The sequence below is a fragment of the Marmota flaviventris genome, chromosome 13, assembly GCF_047511675.1.
Source record: "Marmota flaviventris isolate mMarFla1 chromosome 13, mMarFla1.hap1, whole genome shotgun sequence".
Classification (NCBI taxonomy): Eukaryota; Metazoa; Chordata; class Mammalia; order Rodentia; family Sciuridae; genus Marmota; species Marmota flaviventris.
The window spans coordinates 76,302,591-76,326,024 of NC_092510.1; the positions used below are offsets into that span (position 1 = coordinate 76,302,591).

The 23,434-nt window shown below is 37.5% G+C and overlaps 2 long non-coding RNA genes across 2 annotated transcripts; one reads left to right on the forward strand and one right to left on the reverse strand.

Moving 5' to 3' along the window:
• Positions 1–5,933: 5,933 nt before the first annotated feature.
• Positions 5,934–10,723, reverse strand: LOC114082167 (uncharacterized). The gene is made up of 2 exons (XR_011704139.1): positions 10,206–10,723; positions 5,934–6,413 (listed from the first exon to the last, which is right to left on the reverse strand). It is a non-coding gene; the product is annotated as an uncharacterized lncRNA (long non-coding RNA).
• On the forward strand, positions 8,439–10,433 carry LOC139701614 (uncharacterized). Its single transcript, XR_011704140.1, has 2 exons — positions 8,439–8,527; positions 10,119–10,433. It is a non-coding gene; the product is annotated as an uncharacterized lncRNA (long non-coding RNA).
• Positions 10,724–23,434: the final 12,711 nt, after the last annotated feature.

Sequence of the window (23,434 nt, forward strand, 5' to 3'; positions counted from 1 at the left end):
ATTTCAGTTGTATGCTGAAAGATGGGGTTTAATGGTTAATAAATAAAAGATGTATTTTGATCCATACAATGAAAGAATTATATTCAAGAATACAAAATTAATTTTTCAAGTAAATTCTATATAAATATTTACATATTCAATAAAATATATTCATGTACTTGTAATATTTTTCTGATATTTGAGGAAATCATATAAAATATTTCTATATGAAATTATGATGCAGCCTCATTTTCAATGGGAATATTGAGAGACTATTAAAAATATATAAATAAATATTCATTTTTGAGAAATCAGCCTGAAAAGTATTTAGTAAAAATATTTATTTGATTCTCTTATTATTTTCAACCAAAGCTAGAAAAAATCTGAATATATCTAAGCAATTAAAGACAGTTTTTTAAAACAAAATGGTGCATTAATGTATTATATCCTATTAATTCTATACTGTATCTAATTTAGTATAGTATAAAGTATGTCTCCCAAGGAATTTCAGCAAGAATTCCTCAAATATGTAATTTCATTTTTACATAAGTTCAGAAGATCTCATGACTAATATTATTCCTTCAACTATTAATTGTTGGAGAAAATTTTAAAATGTAATGTTTTTCACTTTGTGCTCTATAAGACTCGAGGGCTCTGATTAATATAACGTGACCACATGTAAAAAGATGAGCTTTAAGAATCAGAGAAATACCGCTTTTCTGAGAGTTTCATCAAGATTATTAGGGACAACTTTCACTGGGACAGTTTGAGGCCTGGCTTATCCCCCAAACCAATCACTGCCAGTATCCTGGAATGCATAAACCAGGCAAATCTGGGTCATATGCCCATCCTTGAAACTTTTGAGGTGGGCCAAGTCAAAGCCAACAGTATAGAGTGAACGTGGAAGAAAAATGGATTTCAACTGAAAAACAAAGATGATGCTTTTAGAAAAAGGGAGAATAGATACCAGATAAGCAAAGATACTACTATCCACTAAGAGAAAAACGAAAGATTTGACATGCCAATGTGGAGCATAGAGAATTTGGTAGTTGCTGTGATCTAATATTTGTATTACTCAGAAGTTCACATATTGCAATCTAATCCCCAAATGATGGTGTTAAGAGGTGGAGCCTTTGGAAGGTCATGAGGTCATGAGGACAAAGCCTTCATTAGTGTGGTTAGAACCTATATTATAAAAGACACCCAGAGTGAGCCTGCCTTTTCATCATGTATGTATATACTAAGAAGTCACCTTCTGTGAGAAATGGGCCTTAACAGATATCAAATCTGCTGATGCCTTGATCTTGGACTTTCTACTCTCTACAACTCTAAGAAGTAAATTTCTTTTGTTTATAAACCACCTATTATATGGTATTTTTGTCTTAACAGTCCAAATGGATTAAGACAGTAGATAGACAGATAAGGATTTATGGATTGCAATAAGGGCACAGCTATAATTGGAATCATGAATGTATATTGATTTTTATTTTATTTTTAAATTTTGTCAGCAGCCTGGGTATAAGTACAAAAAGGAAAATGGGCACTTAAGGAAAATCCATTTCTCTTTCTGTGTCCATTTCTATGGGACATCTGTATTGGTTTTTAATTTAACTTCTTTCATTTTCAAAGCCAAAAATGTAGTGTCTCTCTGATCCTTATTCAACAGTCTTGTCTCCCTCTCTTTACAGCCCTGAAACTTTCTTCAGTTATAAGGGCCCATACATTATATTGGCTCCACCAGGATAATCTAGAATATTTTGCCTATCTCAAGATCTTTATCTTTAACCACATCTGAAAAGTTTCATTTGTCATATAAGATTATATATTCACATTTTCTGGGGATTAGAGTGTAGACATCTTTGGGATGGAGGAACATTCATCATCCTGTCACACCCACTATTTCTAAACAATCCACTTTAAGTGGATCTCTGAGTAGTGAAATTTATTATCAAAATTCTTCTCTAAACAAGATGCAAGAGTCTTCTTTAATAGGTGTCTTCATTTCTTGTATATATACAAGATGTCATATCTTTTTTTTACAAGATGTCATATATTTTCTTCCTCCCTCTCCCCCTTAGATTTTCTTCTCCAAACAAGTTTATAAACACAACACTTATAAACTAGAATACATCCTCAAGAGTTCTGTGAATCTCAATATTGTCATTTTTGTGTACACATTTCTTTTTTTAAGGAACTTAAGTAGGATTACTGGGTGATATACTGATACACTATACTCAAGTACATTGTAGAAATGTATCTCTGATACCTTCATGGGTGTGCCTCTGTGACAGACTGGAATTCTTATAGTTTTTATCACCAACATTTGGTAAAAATCATATATTCTGGCTTTTTTAACAAGATGTTGAAAAGGATACATCTAAAACCTAATTTTTATATTGCATATGCAATGTTTCTTTTACTCAGATGCTTGTATGATTATTTGACTTTAGAATATAATTTTTCCAAAATAAGTATCCACTTGATTGTTTTTCACTATGAGTGCCTGTCACAACTTATTTTATATGTTGGCATTCCTTTTCCTTTAGAATTGTTTTCTTACTTCAATTTTAATTATTTTTTCTGATATTTGCTTTTCTTTTCAACTACACTAATTATTAATGAGTTACATATAAATTATTTTATCTGATTTGTTTCATTCCTTTGTTCTTTTTTCTCTATGTTTTGAGATATTTTCTTTCAACTGTGCTCCCCATCAATTATTGTGTCTTTAGGAGTTTTAATTTTATATTGTACTACTTCTTTTTCAGTTTAAGCATCTACATCAATATTTTCTGCGTTTTTTTCAGTTAAATTCTTTTTTTTAGAGAGAAAGAGAATTTTTTAATATTTATTTTTTAGTTTTCGGTGGACACAACATTTTTTTTTAATTTTTATTTTTATGTGTGCTGAGGATCGAACCCAGTGCCCCGCGCATGCCAGGCGAGCGTGCTACCGCTTGAGCCACATCCCCAGCCCTCAGTTAAATTCTTAACCATTCCAAACACATTTCTCATATCAATTTATTTTATCATCCACTTATTTTAATCTCCTGTTTTAAAGAACTTATTCTTTAATTTCCTGAATAATTAATAAAAGTTGTTTTTATGCCTACTTAAGTTTTCTGGTGGCAATCTATATCCTGAAGTAAAATGTCCAACATAAGCTTTAAAAGCCCACTTTGACATGTTTTTCACAGTAATATTAGATTGTTAATTTGTGGCAGCTCAGTAACTTGAATCAACAAGTGAAATGTTATATATTGTTTCATCAACCATTACCCAACATATCACTGAAAAACAAAATTCCAGTTTCCAATTACCAAGTCCAAAAGGTTTACCCCAAAAGAAGCCAAAGTAAAAAGAAACGTATCTTAAAAACTGATTTTTCCCACTTTTTCAAAATAAGATACAGGCATAAAAAATGAGGGGGGGGGGGGAAATGTTGCAATATGGTAAGAAAAAGAAGTGAGAATTAATAGTAACTGAAACTTTTTATAGTGAGAACTGTGCAGATGAGAACTGGGGGAGGGCAGAGGTTGGAATCCTCCCTTAAATTCTTTCTGCCAGTGGCAAACAAGAAATGGTAAGAGTGAGTTTAAATAGAACTAGTCTGGGGACTCATTCAAATTTTAGTTCTAGAAATAAAGACACTTTATTTGCACTTCAAGTCTAGGACTCTGAAATATTACACAACTGCATTTGATTTCATTTATTTTGATTCAAGTTTTAACATGTTTTTCTTTTATGGTTACTCATGTTTAAATGAGAACCGTTATAGTTTGGATATGAAGTATCCCCCAAAGCTCCTGCATTAAGGTAGAATTTTCAGAATTAAAATGGATTATGACTGCTATAACCTAATCAGTCTATCCTAGTTAGAAAGGATTAGGTGGTTACTGAAAGCAAGTAGGGCATAACTGAGGAGGTGGATCACTGAGAATGTGTCTTGGAAGGGTTGCGTTTCCAGTAGCCTCCCACCCATCTCTGCTTCCTGATACCACCATAAATTGAGCAGCATTATTCATTATTCCACTGAGTCCTTCCCCCAAGATATGCTGTTCCCAAGCTGTGTCGTCTAATGGCTCAGAGCATTGGAGTCAGCTGTCTATGGACTGAAACCTCCAAAACCATGAGCCCCAAATAAACTTCTTGTCCTCTAAGTTGTTTTCATTTGGGCATTTTGGTCACAGCCGTGAAAGGTTAACTAAAAGGGAAATTGGTACCAAGAATGGGGCTGTTCCTATGAGTAACCTGAACATATGGTTCAGAAGCCTTTGGAGCTGTTTGGTGTAAGAAATTTAGCTTGCAAATACAAGCTGGAAAACTTTATAATGTTGAAAGAGGAACTTAGTGGGTGATTCTGGTGGGAGCTCAAAACCAGTATGCCAATAGGAATGCAGACTGTGTTCGTGGGGTGTCAGAGGGAAATCAGGACTCTACTGGGAAGTGCTCTAGTGGTCACTTGTGCTATGTTCTGGCAAATAACTTGGCTACTACATTGTACCTATGTCTTGAGACTTTGAGTGAGGCTAAATTTAAACTTATTTAACATTAAGTGAGTCTACATTGACCTTTAACATTTTAATCTGCTGGAGAAAATTTCAAGGCAGTACAACATTCAGTCAGAGGCATAGATATTGCTGGCAGCTTTAAGCCAGGTCTACTGTGAAATTCAAGAGTAAAGCTAAAGGAATTCAAGAAAGAACTAAAGGATTTTTAAAACTTGCAGTTTGGCCAGAAAAAAAAAAATCATATAAAACTGGGGCCAGAGAAGTTGTGTTTGTTGAAAAGATTACAGCTGCTAAAGAAATGCTAAGTACTTTGCACAGAGACACTAGGAAAGATGTTTTAGAACTCCTGGGGATATTTGCAAGACCATACCCTCTACAGAGTCCAGGGTACAGAAGAGAAAATTCAATTGAAAAGAGACCATATGGGCACACTGCCACACACGGGAATCTAGGAAATTGTTTGACAATGTTGAACAATGGAGGTACTCAGAGGCCACTGCAGTCCTGTTTCCATGGGGCCCAGGTAACTAACAAGCTGTCAGCAGTACTTAGTGTTGAAAGGAAAGTGACCACAACACTCGGAGCAACCAAAAGATCTTTATTGCAGCAGTGCAACAAAGAGAAAAGAAAGAAGGAAAGAGAGAGAGAGAAAAGAGAAGAGATGAACAGGGAGAGAGCAAGAGAGAGACAGAGAGCGCGCGTAAGAAAGATAAAGAGCAAGAGAGAGAGAGCAAGAGAGAAAGAGCAAGAGAGAGAGAGGGAGAGAGAGGGGGGCCTGGCAGGAGGGAGTTTTTATAGCCCAAATCTAATGGGGCCTCTGGGTCTGCAAGCTGCCTTGTTGGCCCAAGGGGGGGTTAAGTGTTCAGCCTTAAGCAGGGTTGAATGTTCAGACTTGAGGCAAACAGGTGATAGAGGACCAGATAGAGGGGGGTTTGAGTGCGTGGGCTAGCTTGCAGTCAACATCTGTTCAGCCTGCCCTGCAGACAACAGAGTTCAGCCTGCTCTGCACCCAACATTCCTCCCTTTTTGTTTTTCTAAGTGACATGGGGGACGGCGTAAAGTCCTCTGGCTTCTTCCTGCTTAATGGTGGGCGGCGTTAGACCTAGAAGGGGAAGTGGAGGAATGTTCGGGGGACAGGTCTGAGAACACCAGGGCAGCCAGAAATAACGCTCAGTGGCTACAGACAACTACTGTGGTAGGGATAAAGTCCATAAAAGTTCCTTGAAGCCACAAGTCCTCGATGGCATCAAACCAGTCCTAGATGGAGGAGATTCTTGGTATCAGCCACTGGTCCTGTAGCAGGGACTCTAGGAAGTATTGGAGGTGGCTTGGTTGAATCCAGTAATGTTAAGGGTGACAGACCGCTTGCAGCCAGTGGAAGGGCAATCGCCTTGATCCATAAACTGAGAGTGGGTGGTGTCATCCTGGTGTCATGTCGTTTGGATGTAGAAGCGGTATCTGTGGTTTGAGATAAAAACTTGAGAGAGAATAATGATTAGTAAAAGAAGAAGAGGGTTGGCAAGAAATTTTGAGTTTGGTGGGCATGGTGAAAGTCCAGGACTGGACATTTGGAACAAGTGCCTTTTTAAGGTGGGAGACATGGTGGTACCAGGGGGAGTTTAGGTTTGATGCTTCCTTGTGGGGATACTGTAGAGCAGACAGAATAAGCAGAGTGGACGTGCTGGAGAGTAGTTCTCATTCCTAGGAAGTGAAAGAGGGGTTGTGAAAATTGGAAAAAGGGTTAGAGAGGGTTTTAGATGGGCACAGAGTCTCTGGAGCCAGAGGAGTTTGTCATGAGTCGTAGGTGTCCATCTTGGGCATCAGGGCTGGTAGTCTTAAAGAAGTAGTTGATTGACCAGCTTGTTGGTGAATTTGTGTATCTGATCTTGCATGAACTTCTGTAGGCAATTTAATAGACATGGTTCTATTAGGAGAAACATACAGAGGACTAATAGGGGTCCTGTGAGGGGGAGGAGCCAAGGCCATACTTAACTGAACATTCCCCATGGAGCCTGTTGGCTTAGTTGCTGTCTCCTCTTTTCTAGCTGTTCTTGTCCTTCATTACTCCCAGGAATGACTGTGTTTTGGATTAACTGTTTTTGGTAGGTGTTTAAGATCAAGCTGGTCAAAATTGACTTTGTTTCTATCTATTGTTAAGAGTCAGCTGAGTTTCCATAGGGGTTGCTCATGGGGGAACCTGAGAGCAGCTTCTTAGTTCTGCTAGTGCCATTTGCGCTAGGATGGGTCCAGGTCTTGCTTGACCATGTGGCTTCCCTTGGAAGCATCAGGGATGTCTCCTGTCTCCAATGATCCTCCTATTCATAGCAAATGCACTGATTGGCTTTTCATTCTCCAGTGGTCTCAATAATCTCCCTGATCAGGAGGTTATGTGGCCCAGAGTTGCAAAGCTCTTTAGAGAAGTTCCCTGTTCCCTGGATTCAGACTGACTCAGAGGGACAGAGCCAAATATTGGTTTTCTTGGCCATTTTAATTTAACTTTAAGTCTTGATCATAAACATCCAGCAAAGTCAGTTTCACCCTAAATTAAGAGTGTTGGGCTTTAGCTGAAGTCTGGCCTACTTTGGAGTCATTCTTACATGTAGTATGATGGGAAGCACAGCCTTATCTCAGGTAAGCCAGGGCTCTTTATAAATCTTAGATAAAGTGTTCTAGTATTGAAGCTGATCTTTTTTTTAAAATATTATTTTATAAAATTTACATATATTGTTGCTTGATGTCACATGAATACTAGGTAATACAGTATATTACATTTAAATTGTACCCAGTGTACAGAACTTTATATTAATCTTATAGATAACAGGTCCAGTTATAAAACATTAAATGATATAAATAAATCTCTGATATGTTATTTTTATAAGCCTAAAATAACCATGCAACCTTTTGGAGAACACCAGCTTGATATACTTTTTTTAAAGCTTCTATCTTAATGACATATACCTGGAAAATATGAGCACATTCAATATACAAAGAAGAGTAATAGTACCACAATTATTATTGATGTTTTTATATTAGTCAAGTTTAGCTTTTAGAGAAATAACATATTACAATATTGCAAAATAACAGTTGTTGTTTAACCATAGTTGTATATACAGATCTTCTTTAGCACTTACTTAAATTTACATAGCCAGCGTACACAGACCTTCTTCATCACTTGCTTAAACCCTCTTATTTACTTAATAGACTCTCTTATCCAGAAACACATTTTCCTTCTATTAAATCCATACCTAGAACCTTCTAATTTCTCTTTCCTATTTGTTAACTCTTTTTTTTACATTTTTAAATAATCCTTGTAAATTTCTGAATTGAGGCAAATTATTTCATTTTAATAAGAGATATTTTGTTATTTGCAGTACACAATTAATCACATCTGTTGACCATTTCATGAAAACATGAACAATGTTTAAGTATACAGAATTATACTGTTATAGGAACAGACAAGGCAAGGCACCTAAGATAGTACTGAAGATAGGGAAATAGTTTTATTTGGTTGCAACTGGATTCAGAGGGCACATCTTCTGCTGTAATCAATTAATCCCCTGAACCCCAAGTTTAGGTTGTTTCAGAATTTTGTACCCAACATGTAAGGGAAGGGGCTCAGAAGTTCGCAGTCTGCAGAAGTTCACAAAAAGCAGTTGTTTTTTTTCTCCCTCTGCTCTGGGCAAGTTAACCCTTTAAGGACACTTGGGAGGGGGAGAGCTTTTTCTTCCCTTTCTCTCCTCTTCCCCCCACCCTCCCCACCCCTGCCAGCTGTTATCATGGAGCCCAGTTGGTAACCTCCTTATCTTAGACATGTAGCCTTCTCTGTGAAGCCCCAGCTCAAAGCCAGTGGCCTTGTTTTACATATTTTGTGAAAAACTAGTAAGGGGGTGTCCAGCGCCTGGAGTGCTGATTTTTCCAGCCAGTGACCAAGTAAAACAGAGCAACAGGAAAATAGGAAGTTTATCTACATTGAACTTTTTGTAGAGATTCTTTTGCTGAAAGTCCTAAAATCAGCCATGGTGAAGATTTCTGGAGAAGGTCAGTTAAGCCTTTTCTGTGGGCCTGGTAGGGAGGGGAAGATGGGAAGGTGGGGCTGAGAGCAGCTCGGTGGATCTGAGAATGAGGAAGGAGTGATGTAAAAGAATAGGATTTTCCCTAGCAAGGAAAACTTGAGCAGTAGAACAGGTAGAGCAGAGGGGAGGATGGGAGTGAGTATCCCAAAAAAGCCTGTAAGGGACAATTCTTAGTAACCTGTTTTCAGTGATGACAAAGCAACTTTAAAGGCCATTTTCACCAGATCTCTGATAGGGGTCCAAGGGCTCTTCTCCACTTGTTTGAGCTTTGGGTTAGCTGGTAAGAGGACCTGGTGGCACCTGGTGTGGGCACTGACAGAAGAAGAGAGGAGTGAGTGGGTAGAGGGATTCCTTCAGTACCTGCTACCTCAGAAAAGAGGCAATGTTTTGAGGAAAGACAGTTGTTTAGGTTTTTGATCTAGTGAGTGGAGAGGAGAAGTCAGGTTGTTCAGGTGGGGGAGACAGTGGAGGGGCTGGGGCAGAAGGTTGGGGGTGAGGACCTATTTGAGCTGGGCGATAGGGTGGAAATTCATCAGTAGGGTCAAAAGTAGTGGATGAGTCCGGAGGAGGAGGAGATTGGGGATCAGTGGTTGTGGGTGTTGGTTTGCAAGCTAGAAGAATTTGCAGAGGTCTGCAAGAGGTGCAGAGAGCACAAGCAAGAAGAAAGCTTTGATATAGCAGCTTTTTACCCATTTTTTTGAATGCTCACAGTAATTGTAGAGATCCCTTAGAATGGAGGGATCCAGGGACCCAAAAGGGGGGCCATCTGCTTTGGTTGTCTAAGGCATAAGTGGGCCAGGCCTGGGTGCTATATTTGATCAATTTTGGGGGTTTGATGTCTGGTGTCAAGGAGAGGGTTTTGAGGTTATCCAAGAGGCATTGTAGGGGAGAGTCGACCGGCAGAGAGGACGCATTACCCATGTCGCAAAGTAGTATAAGGAGGAGGGAAGAGGACGCAAACTTGGTATAGAGGAGAAGGAAGGAGACGCAACCGTAGTATAAGAGAGAAGGAGGAAACTGATTTATTGGCAAAAGGGGCGTCCCCGCTAGAGCCAAAAATCAGGAGTGCCTTATTGGCAGGTTCGAGCTGCAGAGATTGGTCGTCACCGAATCCTGACAGTGGAAGCTCTCGTCCTGGACGGAGCCGGAGCCGGGGAAGACCTTGGCCAAGGCTTTTCTTTTCGGGACCCCTCCTGGAGAGGCCAGAGACTTGCAGGGCTGGAAAGAGGGGAAAGAGAGAGACAGGGGAAGAGGGAGGAAGGGGAGGGTAAGTGTCTCTCTCTAGCAGCTGAGTCTTGAAGGTGTGAGGACTAGGATTTTAGGAGAGCCACAGAGACGGTGAAGGCCTGGGTGGACTGTGATGTTCAGTTCTCTGTTATGTGTCCCCAGAGGTTACACAGTCCTTTGAGGGAGACCTACAAAGCCTATGCTGGTAACTAATAGCTGGGAAGGGAAGGGAATAATTTTGAACCCAGGAGTCTATTCTGCCCTAGGAAGGAGTCCCTGAGGGCCACCTTAGCCTTAAAGGCTGTGGTGGGGTGTTTTCCTCCCCGCAGGTGGGCAAAGAGGTTTGCCGGACAATCAACGGCCAAATCCTCCTGACACCACCATTGGGTTTAGGACTCCAGGAAGGGGAAACTCACCAATCGAAGGCTGGTGGTGGATGGAGTTCTGGCAGTCGAGAAAATGGGTTCAGGCCTGGGTTCAGGCCATCCAGTGAGTGGCACTTCCGAAGGAAGAGGGACCCAAAAGTGGGTTTTAACCCTCTCCCGGGTTTTGGCACCAATGAAAGGAAAGTGACCACAACACTCGGAGCAACCAAAAGATCTTTATTGCAGCAGTGCAACAAAGAGAAAGGAAAGAAGGAAAGAGAGAGAGAGAAAAGAGAAGAGATGAACAGGGAGAGAGCAAGAGAGAGACAGAGAGTGCGCATAAGAAAGATAAAGAGCAAGAGAGAGAGAGCAAGAGAGAAAGAGCAAGAGAGAGAGGGAGAGAGAGGGGGGCCTGGCAGGAGGGAGTTTTTATAGCCCAAATCTAATGGGGCCTCTGGGTCTGCAAGCTGCCTTGTTGGCCCAAGGGGGGGTTAAGTGTTCAGCCTTAAGCAGGGTTGAATGTTCAGACTTGAGGCAAACAGGTGATAGAGGACTAGATAGAGTGGGGTTTGAGTGTGTGGGCTATCTTGCAGTCAACATCTGTTCAGCCTGCCGTGCAGACAACAGAGTTCAGCCTGCTCTGCACCCAACAAGTGTCAACTTCATAGTGCTGTTTTCACAGGAATGCAAGATGCTTGAGTTAAGGAGTCTTTGAGGCTTATACCAAGATTTCAAAGGAAAGCCTACAAGGCCAGGCAAAGTGTAGCAGGGTTAGCATTCCTAAGGTTGCCCCGGAGGGGGCTATGCATGAAAGACAAAGTTGAATCAAGACCCCAGTGATTAAGAGATGCCAGTAATATGAACTGTTTGCTAAGAAAAGACAAGCTAAATGACAGCCCTGGTGCACCACACCCAGCAGGGTTGGAAGGGTAGGGCTCTCCAAGCCCTTTAGAAATGACATCTTGAAATCAATTGTCCTACATCTTCTGGATGGAGTTAGGAGAATTGTTTGCTCAGCTATGCTGCATTCTTTCTTTCTCTGCCCCTATTACTCCATTTTGGAATGAGAATGTTTACTCTGTGCCACTGTATAATGAATATATCCAAATTGCTTTTGATTTTACAGGGGCTCATAATGAGAGTTTTCCTGAAGTCTCAGAGGATACATTGAACTTAGACTTTTGGGTAATATTCAAACTGTGAAGATTATGGAACTCTTGGAGCTGTACTAAATGTATTTTGCACTGTGAGATGGACATAAGCTTTTGGAATGCAGGGGTAGAATATTATGGTTTAGATATAAGGTATTCCCCCACCAACCCACCCCACCAAAAATCCTGTGTTAATGCAGGAATGTTCAGAGGTAAATGATTGGATTATTGCAGCTATAACTTAATCATTCCATCCTCGTTTTAATGGACTGACTGGGTGGTAACTGAAAGCAGGTAGAGCATGACTAGAGAAGGTAGGTCACTGGGGATATGCCCTGGAAAGGTAAATATTGCCTGCAGCCTCCACTTCCTAACCATACCATAAGCTAAGCAATTTTACTCTGCTGGGACCTTCTCCGATGATGTGCTGCCTCACCTTTGGCACAGAGCAATGGAGTCAGCCATCTGAAGGTGAGACCTCTGAAGTCATGAGGCCCAAATGAACTTTTCCTTCTCTAAATTGTTCTTGTTGGTCTTTTGTTCACTGTGATAAAAAGCTAACTAAAACAAGAAAAGCCTAAATAATCTCAGTATTTCCCTCTAGCTCCAAAAATAGAGTAGGTGAATTCTTCTTGAAGCCCCTCCTATGATAGAGAGTTTATTTAAGACATATATTTTATAATATTTGTTCAGTTATAAAACATTTTAAGGAAGGGTAGGTTTTTGAGTCCCTGGAAAGTCATATGTTTCAGTTAAATTTGTTACATTTTAATCATGCTTATTATGATTACTTTGATTTGATGGGGGTTGGAGATTAGTAAACTTCATTTAATGGAAGTTCTATTTTCGAATTTCCCATTTGCATTAGAATTAAATGATACTGCAGAGGGATCAGATTAGAAAAAATTAAGTGAGTCTACATTGACCTTTAACATTTTAACTGCTTTTGCTAGACTTTACTATGACAATGGTTTCTTGTAGGGTGTTCACATCTTCTCTGTATCAAATTCTGCCTCTATATCCCTGCTGCCTCCAGAGACAGGTCCTCTCATATTAGAACAATGTGATATCACTATTAATGCTATAGGGTAAGGCCTTACTGCAAAGCTGAGGCAGTTATGGCAGCCCTTTCTCCCTGATTGTTGTGATCACACCAGAAAGATTTCAGATGTGTCACCCAGAGTAGGAGGCCTAAGTTTATTAGAAAATAAAAAAAGGGGGGGGAAAGAGGCACTCTAAAGGGAGAGAGTGGGTCCTTTCAGGGATAAGAACAGTGTGCCTCTTTTGCCTTCCAGTTTTTTTGGGGGGAGGGGTGTCCCATGGAAGTTTCCAGAAAGTCCCATCCAATATCACTTCTTGACTTTTGATTGACAGCAGACTTTTGATGACATCAGACTTTCAAGTTTCCACTGTATATGACAACTCTAGGTCACTTTGGCCCTTGCTAATCAGTTCTAATAGAAATTGTTCTTAGATATTTTGTAGTTAGGGGGAGTTATCCTTATCTCCCTTAGTTCTGGAATTTGGTTTGTGTGTCACAAACTGGTCCTCCTTCAGGATAATTTCTGTTCTTCTTATCTGCATTTTGGGTCTCTGTTTCTCCTGCAGATAACAGGGTGCTTTATTTTTATTGTTTTATTTCTTTGCAGAGTAATATAAAATAAAATATTGACTTAAAGAAGGCATATTTGCAGGTGAATTGCTTTAAGGGAAAAAAATGTGAAAATGAGCATAGTGGTCCCAGTTTACAGAATCATTCCCTTAACCTTGAGTTCCTACTACTCACACGTGTCTCTTACCTATCATTAAAAATCAGAGTAAAAGAAAACAGCCACACGTTTTATCACATAGCCATGGTACTAAGACCCTCATTTCTCCAAATTAACATATAGTTTAGGGATTTTCTGGAAAGTTTTCCCATAATTTTCTGCAACACAGAACTACTCTCTCAGAAAGAGAAATTGTGCATTGTCTCCTGGGGCCTTCCTTCTATTTGGCTTGGTCTGAATCATCCAGAACCTGTGGTTGGCACCATTCCCTAATTTCCATACTAGTAATAGCTTTTTATTTATTCTTCCCAATTTTTTTTAGTTTTTTATTGTTTGGGTTTTTTTTTATCCTATGTTTTTTTTTTTTCTATGTCATCCACTATGCCATTATCTTAGAATTCTCTTCTGTGAGCTTTTTTATCCCTAAAATATTTATATATCCTACAAGACAACTCTGGGAAAACAAGCAGGCTTAGAGAAAAAAGATTGGCAAGCTGCCTTAGCAACAGCATCTGGCAGTTGCAGTCAGCTGAGGCTTACAAGGTTCTGGTAGAGAGCACATCAATGCCAACTCCACAAAGTTAAAGAGCCCGGTGGCTTTCCCAGCCTGGACCTACGGCAGTTTGTCTGAATCCCCATGTTACTTTAGTGTCCTGATGCTGTATGTTAGAATGTGCTGTCTGACCTGAAACAGTTGTACTTATCCCTTCACCATGGAGGAAAAACTGTAGGAGCATGAGATATGCCTCTGCTCAGGGAAAAGCAAGCTTGGCAAAGTGTAGTTAAATGAAGGAACTGTAAAGCTGCAGGGCCAACCATGAGCAATATGAGTTCCCCAATCATTTACCTCCCTGCTATAATCACCTTTGCAGTGATCTACAATAATAAATCAGCCAAGCTGGCTGAGGCAACCACTCCTGGGGTAAGACAAGATTAATACCAGAGCTTCCCAAGTAAGTACACTCATCCACAGGATGGAAAAAACTTTCCTTCCACAATTGAAAATAGTGAGCATTCAAGAACTAAGGGAGCTATGCAAGTCTTGGAGTAGAGCAAATAATTGATATTACTAAAAAAAAAAAAAAAGAAGAATATGTTCAGCCTTTACTTTTTGAAGGTAATATAATCATTTTAACCCTGAAAAGAGTGATAAAAAGCTTCAAAGTGAATCCATTACAATTTCAGCTTTTGCTGAACATCAGGTGTTTTTGCAGCATTTTGTAAAGTTCCAGTGCATATATATAAACTACTGAATGCTTTTTTCCATGAAATTAGGTACTGTTATAGACTTCACCATGAAGAGAGAAAGTAAAAAATGATCTCGATTTTCCTGTGCAAAGTAAACTGTAAAATTAAATTATGATTGTTGAATCATTTTAGTTTATTCAGTTGAACCTAGCACATATTTTTCTTAATTTATTCATTGAAGTTGATAAATATTTATTTGATATCTACTTACTCCAAGAACTCTCTTAGGAGTTTTGGCTACAGAGTCAAATAAGAAACTGTCACAGTAGATGGAGGAAACTCCCTTTAGTCAATAATTACAAGAAAATGGAGACTAACTGCTTCTAGCCTTTAAAGGAGATCTTGAAGAGACAACAGCTAGCTGAGTAAAGTGAATTCTTATAGTTTTATGTTGCCTTGGTATCCATTTTAAATATCAATTTAACTTTCTCAGACCAGAAGCAGGGCTCAATCAACCTTCACAAACTCTACAACTCCTCCTAGTTCTTCGGTGTGGTCAGTCCACAGAAGAGGCTTACAGTCATCCTCCCTGGGAGCACCCCCCAAAGGGACAACTAGATACAACCTGTTGGACACTGCTGATTCCCTACCCATACATGTACTGTATATATATGCCCCAGTGTCCACCTCTCAGATGACCTCCTGGAACTTGTGCCTGCTTGCTTTAAACACACAAATTAAGATTCCTCTCAGGAAATCTGTTTGGATAATACTCTGGACTCCAACAAAGGTGTTGATGAACAGATCATCCCATTCTCTCTCCTGAAAACAGACTTCAAGCATGCTGTGTGCCTACAGGGCCTGTAAAGAATATTTCTTTCTACCTTTTTTTTCTCTCCTAGTCACTAAAGGAATGCTTTCCATCCTAAAGCCACTAATTATAATAGTAGGGTATACAAGTGGAAGTTCGTGGGTAAAAAGGCATTTCAGGATTATAGACAGAAGGAATAAAATGTGCAAAGAAATAGATATTGAAAAGATTGTACTGAGTTCAAGAAACACTAAATTTTTCAATGATACTGAAATAGAAAGTACATGAGGAAAATTGCTATGTGATTAAAACAAAAAGAAAGCTCATGCCTAATGATGAAGTATGTATCATGCTACAGAGTATTAATTTTTTTTCTGGCAGACAAATGGCAAAAATTGAATATTTTTAGCTAAAGATTGGCATAAGCATATTTTGATTTTAGAACAATGTGAAAGACAATGGAAGATGGATTAAATGTAGAGGAAAATATAATTTCTAATTTCAACCTTTAAACATATATTAAAGCTTTTTATCAGTAAAGTGATATTTATTCAAATGTTTGTTTAGTTTTGTAAATTAAAAAATAATACCTCTTCTTTATGTTTAATTAAATGGTTTTGTGATTAATTATTCTATACCCAGAGACAAATCTGAAACATATATGTCAGTAGTGTTTTAGAAGATTTCACCATCTTGATATTAGAGATTTGTCAATTCCTATTCCTATTAAAACATTTTAGAGCCTTCATTTATAATTAAGTTTTTTACTAAGCATTTTGGGCAGTTGGAACATTTGTTTCCTGGGATCAAAATGGGAGGGTTTCCTGCTATTTCATTGATGGCTCAAAATACCAATGGTCCTTTAGAAAAAGAGGATCTCATCAGATGGACCTTGTGAAAACAATCCCCTTAGAAATAGTTAATTGGCAAGTTGGCTTCCCCTCTCTGTTCATAATTTTCTATTTTAATTTCATTTAATTTTCATGTTTTCCCAAAATAATTTCTCAACTTATATAATTACTAAAGCAAGGCAAACCAGTTTACATTACACTGAAAATAATAATCTCATCCTACCTGCCTTTAAGTATACCCCTGTGATAATCAACATCCACAGTTAATATCTACCCAGCATTTGATACATTTTTTCAATTTTTTCCCAGTAACATAAGCTAAAGTGTCAAAGCTGAAAACAATAAATAAATGGAATAGACAGATACTACTTCCTTATGAAGACAAAGAAAAAGGAAGAAGAGGAAGAGAAAAAATTAAAGATGCAAAGTGCATTTGAGCTTGTTAATATAATCTTTCACTTCATGTAAACAGAGAGAAGACGTTTTAGAGGATAGTGTTCTGAGCAATGAGTTGCCCTTGGTGGAAAGTGTAATCATTCTTCGCCCTCTACCTCTTTGGTAAAGAGTGGAGACCTGCTTCTTCCCAACCCCATGAGCCATAAGTACAGAAGATTTTGAAACAGATGGAATTCCTGGAAGAAAGGGATCTTTGTACAACTACCACACAGACTGTAGGAACATTGAGACCCTTTCTGTTATATCAGAGGGCAATCAGTGAAAGCCTTTGGATTAGTAAAACATGCATCTCCTGCAATATGAAGGCATTGAATATCTGAGCATCAGGAAGTTGTGCTTCTCTGTCATGGGGAATTCTACAGGCAAAGCCTGGCTGAAGCAGCTGCATCATGGCAGGAAGAGGAAAGAGGACCACAGCAGAAGCAGTTAAACCCCCAACATTTTGTGGCTCTAATGGCCTCTGAGAAAGGTAGCATGTTTTCAGCTATCTTTATAGCATCCACCTGGGAGTAAGTTTTACTGATAAAAGAATACCAAAAACCAAGGATAGGCAATCAAGAGAAGTTGATGCAAGGGCTGCAGGGAGCTCACAAAAACATCAGTCCATGATTGCTTCCTCTAAGTCAAAGAACTGTGCTGTGCTGAGACAATTGCAGAAATTACAATGAAGCTACACATCTGTGCTCAATGCAAAACAATGGTTGAGTCTTTGTAACACAATTAAAAAAAAGTAGGACTCAAACAAAGACTACAGTCACATGAGTCCCTTTTATGAAGTTCAAAATCAAGCAAAACTAAACGATATATTGATTTGCCACACATATTTGTGTGCCAACTCTTTTTTTTAGAAAAAAGGAAAACAATGACAAACATAAAAGTTAATATAACAATCACCTCTGAGAGGCAGGCAAAGAGGCAAAATAGGGGACGATCACAGGGGTAGAAGTAAATTAATATTATTGTGTAAGTTTTTAACTTGAGTAGTGAGTTGGAGAATATCCATTACAGTACTAAAAGTAACCAAATAAATGATCAAATAACTAAGAAGACATTTGCATAGGCTGGTTATGTTGATATGTCATAGCCAAGGATTATGATCATTTCTCTTCACCAGAGAGCCATATTTAGAAAAAGGGAAAGAACTCACTGCAATATATTATATCATCAATTGTAGTAAGTTTTAACTAATAAAATTAGCCAAAATATTTCAGATGTTACACTGGTATTATTAAACTCATATATATCCATACCATGTATAAGTCAAGACTGTACATTGAGTCTAAGTATTGTCCAACATCTTCCCCCTTAGTCTGGCTCAGTCTTGCTTCTCCAGACTTGGGGTTAAAAATGGAAAATGCTTCTTTAGCTTACTGTCTTTTTATTAATTTTCAATTTGAATCTTATAAGCTGAATGGTACAGCCTTCAAAGCAATCTTGTCTGTTCTACATTTTCTAGAGTCCTTAAAACCCTGCCTTGTTTTTCTAAGTAGACACAGATATCTTCATATTTCCTTGACCAGTTATTCACATTATGGAAGGTGGGGCAAGTTGAAACCCTGTCTAAAGTCACCATGCTTGTAGCAGAAGTCATCTCAATATGGTTTTATTAAATTTAATACTTTCCTATTTAATAAAGGCTTAATTTAATAGGCCAAATAATTAATAAACTGCTATTGAATTTTTATTGAATAAAAGCAAGAAATATTCTATTTCTCTTTTTCTTTTAGTAAATCTCTTTTAAAGAAGTTTTTGAACTAGTGATGCTAAATACTCTTTTCATGTTATTGTTGAAACTCAGAAAGTTGGAGGTTAATAGGCTTCCACTGGCTTTTTCTCCAATGACTTTCACTGCTTTGGGGTAAGCAAGTGAGGTATATCACCAGTCTGTTCTTCTGTTTGCGTTGCATCCAATATGAGCCATTATATTAACATTTGAGAAAGCTTTTAATTTACACTCACCTAGGGCCTCCAATCTCTCTGTTCCCTTTGCTGGGATGCATTTCTCCTAGTTATCTGCTTGCCCAGCTCCCTCTTTTTCATCACATACTTGCTCTTTTTTCATCTTTTCAATGAAACATACCTTGATTTCCCTATTTAATATTTTAAGTTGCTTCTTACTCCCAAGACTCAAATGTGTTTGCTTTTGCCACAGGACTTAATCACTTTCTAACATACTATAATATTTCCTTAATTTACATTTGCTCTTATCTTGTGACTCTTTCTGCAAAAATGTAAGGTCCATGATGATAAGCCTCTCTGTCTTAATCACTGGTATATCCCATGGACTTACTGGTTTGTCAGGCTTATAGTAGATACATAACAAATCACAGTGAAATAAATTCATGGTCTATAACATGTTCTTGGCATCTCGCATTTCCCAATTTCTAATGATAATTTTTCATATTAATATTTTGCAGTGAACACTCATTTCAATAACACTCAGAAGGGGGAAATTAGATATTCTTAAAACAGATTTTCCATTGCCTTCTCACCAAACTTAATTTACATTGTCATCTTACCAAAATGCTTCATAATATTATCACTCCTAAGTAGACTTAAGTAATCACACACTTAATAAATGCCTTCTCTTCCCATTGGAAATACAGACTTAGCAAATGTATTGTCAAAGTAAGAAGTTATCCTTTTAGTATGGAAACAGGAGAGATGAAAGTTGGATGATCTTAATTGCCCATGGGATCAAATGATGTTAGCTTGATATATCTAGTCTTTCTCAAGGTTAGAGACATAAATAAATATTTGTGTTGGTTTATTAGTGAAAACTTTAAAAATATTTATTCATTTTTTAGTTGTAGTTGGACACAATACTTTTATAATGTTTATTTATTTTTATGTGGTGCTGAGGATCAAACCCAGGGCCTTGCACGTGCTAGGCGAGCGCTCTACTGCTGAGCTACAACCCCAGCCCAGTGAAAACTTTTATAGGGAGACTAATTGACTACTTTGATTTTCTGGTCTTTGACTCTGCTTTCAGAATTTCTTGGGGCTGGGGATGTGGCTCAAGCAGTAGCGCACTCGCCTGGCTTGCCTGGCATGCAAGGGGCACTGGGTTCAATCCTCAGCACTACATACAAATAAAATAAAGATGTTGTGTCCACCAAAAACTAAATATATATATATATATATATATATATATATATATATATATATATATATATATATATATTTTTTTTTTTTTTTTTTTTTTAATTCTCTCTCTCTCTCTTTCTCACTTAAAAAAATTCTTATAGCCTTTCACCCTACTATCACAAAGACTTGCATAAATTAAGGTGACATCGAAGTCATGCATTCTAGAGTATGCAGACAAGAAGATTCTACATTTTTCAAGTTTTAAATATTTTCTAGTCTTTCATAATACACTTGAAGGCAGCCTTATGGACTATGTCATTTCTGCAGCAAGATGATCTCATCTACTTTATTTGCATTCTCCCCAATTTCTATTTTAGAAGGTAATCTTAACTTTCATTGGGGAAAGGCAACAGAGGATTACATTCATATTCTGAGGACATTTACCTTTATTAAAGGACTGGTGTGAAGATCAGATCATCTAAGTATAAATAAGTGCTCCAAAGTTATCATCCAAAACAACAGGGATGATTGATTTGGGGTTATTGGAACTTTACCCAACTTCTGTGAGAATTTTATTTCCACCATATAAGTTGACAAATGTTCTGTGGAGTATTTATTCATTTGCCCATTTAAAATTCCATAGCAACTATTTAAATAAATTTAGTAAGCAAGATTAGAGTGTTCATTACCTTGAGTAAATCATTTAATTTAAAAGATATGAAATATATTATGTCAAACAAGATTTTGTCATACAATAATCTACATATATTAACCTAGTACTTATCTGCACAGATGAATCAGCAGATTAAATATTTCTCTTTTTTTTTTAAACTCAAGGGCTAACTGAGTAATATTTAATTCCTAATTACTAAAACCCAGTTCAAATAAATCTCCCTATGTTATAATATTTTTTCACACTATTTATTGCTTCCTATTGTGCTTATTCTAGCATTCAGATCTCAGCTAACTTATATGATAATTTAGAATTCAAATATATAAATTACAGAATGTAAACTTAATAAAGTTAGGTATGGGATGCAAAAATAACTTCAGTTTCATGTGTAAATTTGGGGATCAACTTTTATGAATAACATAGAATTAAAATAACAAAAAAGCTACAATGACAAAATGGAGAATATTGTTCTTCTTTCAGAAAATGAAAAATTCAAGGCTTTCCAGGAGGAGGGGGGAAAAAAGAATCTTTCATGTTTCCCAAATAGTTAAAAAGTAGCTTGAGAAATCAAAATCATTTATGAAGTTGAGTGATAAGATCATTATCTAATCTGGAGAATGGCAGAAGCACAGGAATCCTCCAAAGATGAAAATATGTAAAAATGATCAAAGGTATTTAGCAACTATTTTTGCAATATGAACTGTGGACCTCAATAACATACTCAGAGAGAAAAAAATAAAATCGCTGTGAGCAATAATATATGTACTTCAGTGAACACTAACTGACATCAAAAATGTCTCTAAGGTTTTGATCCCTTACTGAAAGCAGTTAGCTTAGCTGCTGTGTAACACTGTTGCTTTAGGTCAGAAAGCTTGAACTTTTTGATTTCAGATATTCTGAAGTGTGAAGTCATTAATAAAACTGTAGGAAGTTATTTTCATCATGTTCCCTGTCAAATCTCTTGAGAAATATTATGCACAAATATAAATGCTTCCTACTAATAAAATGAAGTTGTAGATACAACTTTTCCTATTATCATAATGTATTATAGCTGGCCTCACATGTAGGGATAATGTGCCTGTGGGCACATCTATACACAGTGTCAGAAAAGTCTGACCTGAGTTCTGAGAGTTATATAAGGCCATTATTTATTTCTAACCTGAGGAGAGTGGCAGGGGGTAAAGCATGCCCACAGAAAAACCAATTTAACTTCCTTTTTCAGCCTTTCAGGTCAGTCAAAACCTAGACTGCTGAGCCTGGATGTCTTATAAGTAACTTCAAAAAATTGTAAATAGTATTCTGCACTTGAACAGGACATATGTGAAAGAGGTAGTTGCCTTTATGGAGTGTGTAGCTTCATGAGAAGAAATCACAGAGGCCTATATGTGACGAGGAAAAGGAATCATTTAAACTAAAATTGCCTATACATCTTTAGGGATGCATAAATATTTTTCTTGATCTCTTTGACTTGATTTGCTTCTGTGTAATTCTAGTCTTTAAAGTGAAGAAATGTTTTTCTTTTTATAAGAATAAAATAAAATCAATGCATTAAAAATAAGATATACCTGAATCCAGAAAATAAAGGCTAAAAATCTAGAGAATTAGATTTAAATTCTATTCCTACAGCAGTTACTTGCTTTAAAAACACTTTGCTGGAATGGAACTTCACCAATCCTCACATATATTATATATACATATATTAACATAAGGCACAGTGTGAAACTATTTTAAAACTGTAAATACAAGTTGTTTTCAAATCCCTCAACTCTTAGCATTTTAATATCAATAAGGTTTTTTTTTTCCTATAGTTAGCACAGGTAAACATACAGTGATATACAATCTGTTAGAATGTTTCATAATATATAATGCATTATTTAGAAAGAAGACCAACAAACTAAAAAGTACCATTGAAATGTGTATTTCTGAAAACTACAACATAATACAGTTTTTCTTAAAGGGCAAGAATGAACTTTTCTAAGGAAAATAAATCTTTTGCCTACCCCCTTTTGACCCATTGCCTGAAAAGCGCTTGGGGCCTTTCTGAGTGAATGTGAGAAAGGTCAGGAAAACAGAGTAACTCCAGTGAGCAAGAGATGACAGGAAACAAGGTGGGGGCAGTGGCACTCTGCAGAGATTCATACTTTATAAGAAGTTAGGAGTGAAATTAAAGCTGCTGGAAAACAAATCCATTTGCCAATGCCTCTCAAGTACTGCTACCTAAAAATATGGCAATGAGACGTGCCAGGCATAATTCTGGTGACAGAATATAGGATTCAGCCCTGCATATGGATAACCATAAACCCTCAGATGTCTGTGTTACCCAGACAACACGAAGGCACCAAGACCACAGACTTTCATTACCAACTCGCACTCTATGCTCTGTTTCAATCACCCTGCTGAGATAATCGATTTTTTATTTGTACTCCTGGGTTCTTTGTGCTGCTATAGACAACCCACACTTTCACTTGCCTTTATGCCCATCTGTTTTTAAAAGCAGTCATATTGGCTACTTGTATCATTCCTCTGTCAATTCAGCAAGCTTAAAACTCAACATTCAGGGTAGAAAATCTCTTTTGCATTATGGCAGAAAGCACTGAATTATTTTACACAATTAAAGGGGTTTCTCTTTTGGGTTTTTTTTTTTTCTTCACAGAGCCACCATAATGAAGCTACATTCTATACAATAATGAATTGTAATTTTTAAGAAATATCATTGAGTAATGGTAAAAAAGCATGGAGGTGGAGTCAGAAAGATTTGTTTCTTAGGAGTTGTCCTTTATCCTGTCTTCAAAGCCTCATCTTTAAAATGAAGTGGTGGTCTTAATATCGAGTTCATCTTTAGAACAAGAAACATCACCAAGCATAAAGGAAAAAATTACATACAGGTAAGTAATTGTTGTAAAATCCTAAATTGCCTTAAAAATCTTTAAAACTGTACCAAACAACAGAACTTAAAAATATGTGAAGCAGGGGCTGGGGATGTGGCTCAAGCGGTAGCGTGCTCGCCTGGCAGGCATGAGGCCGGATTGGAGTCTCAGCACCACATACAAACAAAGATGTTGGATCCGCCGAATACTAAAAAAAAATAAACATTAAAAAAATTCTCTCTCTCTCCCTCCCTCTCTCTCTCTCTCTCTCTCTAAAAAAAATATGTGAAGCAAAATTAGTAGAACTGAACATAGGCAAATCCATGATTATAATCAGAGATCTCAGAACGGCCTCTCAGTTATGGATAGAACAAACAGGGAAAACTCTAAAAAGGACAGAGAAGACCTGAAAAACGCGCTCAACTAA